Raw genomic sequence first — 4,236 nt, forward strand, 5'->3', positions numbered from 1 at the left:
ACACACACACACACACCCAGGTCACTCAGATACACACACACGCCAAATCACACCTCAGAGTCACTCACAGACACACAAATAGACGTACATGTACACACACACACACATACACACACCCAGGTCACTCAGATACACACACATGCCAAATCACACCCCAGAGTCACTCACCTCAGAGACATACAAATAGATGTACATGTACACACACACCAATACACAGAGGTCACTCAGGCACACACATACACACGCACACACTCACACCTGAGTTACTCACAGACAGACATACAGATAGATACAGGTGTGCATACACACATACACTCAGGTCGCTCAGATAGACATACACAGAGACACGTACAAACACACACACACACAGTTACTCAAATACACACAGATGTGCACATACACATCCAGAGTCACTCACAGACACACAGATTGACACAAATAGGCAGACACACACATACCCAGGCCCCTCAGACAGACATACACACATATGTGTGCACACTCACACGCCCAGAATCAGCTCATCCTGGGAGACGGCCGGAGTGGAACCCTGAACCCAGTTCACAGGTGTGGAGCCTGAGCCCAGGCAGGACGAGTGATCTGCCCAAGACCATGCAGTGTATTAATTCATGTCCAGGCAGGGAATACAGGTGGACCTCCCAGGCAGGGCAGTTCTGTGAGAAATCCCCAGTCAGGGGTCTAACTCAGTACTGAGCATGTACGAGGCCCGCATTCAACCCCAGACAGGGATGAGTCCATGGTGGAGCAGACGGCATGCGGGTGCAGATACCCCGGATCTCCGGGTCTACACTGCTATGTGTGCACACACATACACAGTTGCATATACAGTCACCTCAATAAATAATCACGTGCCATCCTGCAAGTAGTCTTCCCTCCATCACAACCCCCTCCCTCACCTCCTTTGCCTTGTCATAGCCACTCATCCTTCACATCTCAGACCAGACAGACGTCCCCTCCTCCAGGAAGCCCTCTCTTACACCCCACTGGCTCAACTGGGCCAGTCTTCTGGGCTCCCATGGTTCCCTGTGTCTCCAGCATCCCAGCCCTGACCCCTCTACCCGTGCCTCCTCCACTGTCTGGCAACAGGTCTGTCTCCCCCGACTGGGAACTCCAGGAGGATGGACCCGAAACTCCCTTTTTCAGTTGTATTTCCAACACCCAGCACAAACTGCTCAGTAAATATATGTTGTGGAAGGATCCCAGGGATGCAGATAGGATGGCACACGCCAAACCAGGACTCATCCCCACAGACACTCACGAACGTGACACACACCAACACTGCTATAAGGCTGCAAACGAAACAGTCACGCATACTGACGCTTGTTGTGTTCCAGGCACTGTGTTAAGCATCTACACACATTATCTCATTTAACCCTCCCATCAGCACTGCTGGGAGATGACTATCATTATGCACAGATAGACACATTTTACCAAGTGAACCAGCAAATACAAATCATCTTGTATGGTGCCTGGCACCCAACATCCACTCGGTCAACTGACAGAGGATACATTTTCAGGCGGTGATAAATGCCATAAAGGAAAGACAAAGCAGGGGCAAGGGGACCGAGAATGGCGGGACTGGTTGCCAGTTCAGACAGGGAGGTCAGGGAAGGCCTCCCTGAGGAGGTGACATCTGAGACAAATGAAGTGAGGCGGCGAGCCAAGAGATCATTGCCAAGGCGAGCCCACAATGCCACACACACATGACAGGCACACTCGGAGGACTCAGAACTACCACTCACAAACACATGTGCACAGAAACTCACACACTGAAAAGTCCTGCAATTCAGTGTTCCCACCCCTTTGCAGCCCCCACCCAAGAAGCCCACCCACTGATCCTCCATATAAGAGCTTGCTACCAACACCAGGGCTCCGTCCTCCCCCACCACCCCCCAGAGCCCAGAACACTGCAGCACAGATGAGGGGGGAGATGAGAAGCCCCCAGGTGTCTGGAGTGGAAGGGAAGGGGAAAGAGGAGCTGAGGGTGGGGACCGGACCCAGGGAGGGAAAGGGGGAGCTGCTGAGGTACAGAGTGAAAGCAAGTAAGAGGAGACAGCTAAGGAGGAAGGGCAGGACAGGCAGAGGGCGCTGGCCCCAGGCCCCTTACCTGGAGCCCCCATGCTGGAGTGAACCATGCTGCCCGCCCCGCAGGGCTGGGGGAACAACTGTGTCATCTCCCCGCCCTCTCTGGGGGCCAAGCCCTCTCAGCCGGAAGTCACCCAGGGAGGAAACCACAGTGTCCGCCCCCTTCAGAAGGGAAAATACTCTGGCCCAAAGGCCCACCTCAGCAGGCGGCGGACCCCAAACCATGTGTGTGTTGGGGAAGTGGGGGTAGTGGGGCACAGGATAAGCAGAGTCTCTGGGAGGTGCTGCAACAGCAGCCCCAGCCCTCCAGCTACCTCCACCAAGGCAAACACATCTGGAACAGGGCATGTGGGTCTGGGAGAGAGGATAGGCCCATGACAACAACAACAACACTAAACCCTGGCTAGAAGTTTTTTTTTGGGGGGGGCTTTCCCAATGCCAGGCCTTAACAGGCGCACTTGACAGGCACCATCTCTTGAGGTGATCACTATTTGCCCCGTTTTACAGACGAAAAGACTGAGGGCCAGAGAGCTGAGGTGGCCTTTCCGAGGGCCCAGAGCCAAGAAGTGATGAAGCCAAGAAGCAGAGCGGGAGGAGACGTTTATGGTGGGCGTCCTGCAAGGCTGTGGGAGCGGAGGTACCCAGCCACGCACCTGTCCCCAGGTGAGGCGTCCGTCCGCTGACAGGAAGCGGTGCCCGTGGAAAGTGGCAGTGCGGGCGACGGGGCGGGGCCTTAGCCCAGAGTGGCAAGACGTCTGCCAGGGGGCAAATGCGGGCGCCCGAGGCGGTTCGGGTGAGGGGAGCCCCGGGTCCCCTGACTGCCCGCAGGCCTGTCTCAGAATTGCGCTCCCGGCCCAGCATTTCCCTCCGCGCCCGCCAGAGGGCGGCAGCGCCCAGCCAATAGGCCGGAGGGCGGGGCCGGCTGCGGAGGAGAAAGCCCCTCCCTCCGCTCCCCTCCCCGCCCCCCCCCGCCCCCGCGCGCACACCTGCGAGGGTCACACAAAGGCGCAGGACTCCCCGCGCACCGCGGCGCAGACAAAGGCGCGGCCGAGTCCGCTGCCCTCTTCCTCCTGCCCGCGCCCGGTCCGAGGCTGTCAGGCCACCTGGCGCCTCCAAACAGCCCGCCGGCTCGCGCTAGGCCCCGCAGGACTCGCCGCGCCCACGCTGAGGGACGCCCCCAAACCACACGCGCGCACACGGACGCCTGGACTCACCCAGACACACACACTCAAGTATTTACACACATGGGCCCCAGCACTTCACACACACATGTGCACACGCAGACACACGGGAACCCTCCTCTATGCGCCCAGGGTCTAACACCAACCCTCTCTACCCACCATGCGTGACTCCTGTGTACAGAAACCCCTCCGCTCCCTCACGTGGGCACAAGGGCACATCTACACCTGTGTGCCCAGGCGCGCCTCCGGCCATGTGTGCCCACGCTCACACCCATGCACACTCGGGCAGGACAGAACACACAGGCAGACCTTCATGAGTGCCCTTCCTCCTGCACACAGGCTCTGTGCACCCAGACACGCCCAGGCAGGCAGGCAGGCCCACTCATTGGGGATGACCGGCACATTTTACATCTGTACACAGAGGGGACAGTTCCCAGCCATCTACACTCCACAACATCCCATTTGTAACAGCTGTTTCATTGAGGAGATCCAGAGACCACACAGCATCAACCCAGCTTCAACTCAGACCTCCCGTCTCCTAGTCCACCCCGATCTCTCTTTCAGATGCAGGGTTTCTGTACATGAGGGCTTTCCCGACAGCAGTCTGGCTGGTGGCAGTGAGTACTGGAGTCTTGTCTTGACCCTGTAGGTTCTGTTTTGATTTAGGATTTATGTCTTGAGGGGCTTGGAAATTAGGGTCACAAGGACATTATGGGGGGCCAGAACCCTACCAAGCCACCCCGTGGTCCACCACGGACATAGTCAATGTCATCCATGTCAAGTACATGCTTTTGGACACGACTGGGTGTCAGCCCCTTAGGGTGAGCACGAAGAGAAGTACCACCCATTTCTGGCACTGCCCTCCCAGGTCTGTAGCTGAGTGGGGAAACGAGGGAAGGCCTCAAGCACTCCCCCCAGGGATAAAATCGCCCTACACTTCATGCCTCCCAGG

The 4,236-nt window shown here is 57.3% G+C and overlaps 1 long non-coding RNA gene across 1 annotated transcript; it reads left to right on the top strand.

Annotated features, from left to right (window-relative positions):
• The first annotated feature begins 2,282 nt into the window (after window positions 1-2,282).
• On the top strand, window positions 2,283-3,926 carry LOC145718352 (uncharacterized). Its single transcript, XR_014141745.1, has 3 exons — window positions 2,283-2,328; window positions 2,611-2,766; window positions 3,849-3,926. It is a non-coding gene; the product is annotated as an uncharacterized LOC145718352 (long non-coding RNA).
• Window positions 3,927-4,236: the final 310 nt, after the last annotated feature.

Source organism: Leptonychotes weddellii, unplaced genomic scaffold (assembly GCF_054177405.1).
Source record: "Leptonychotes weddellii isolate Sample4059 unplaced genomic scaffold, ASM5417740v2 HiC_scaffold_14455, whole genome shotgun sequence".
Classification (NCBI taxonomy): domain Eukaryota; kingdom Metazoa; phylum Chordata; class Mammalia; order Carnivora; family Phocidae; genus Leptonychotes; species Leptonychotes weddellii.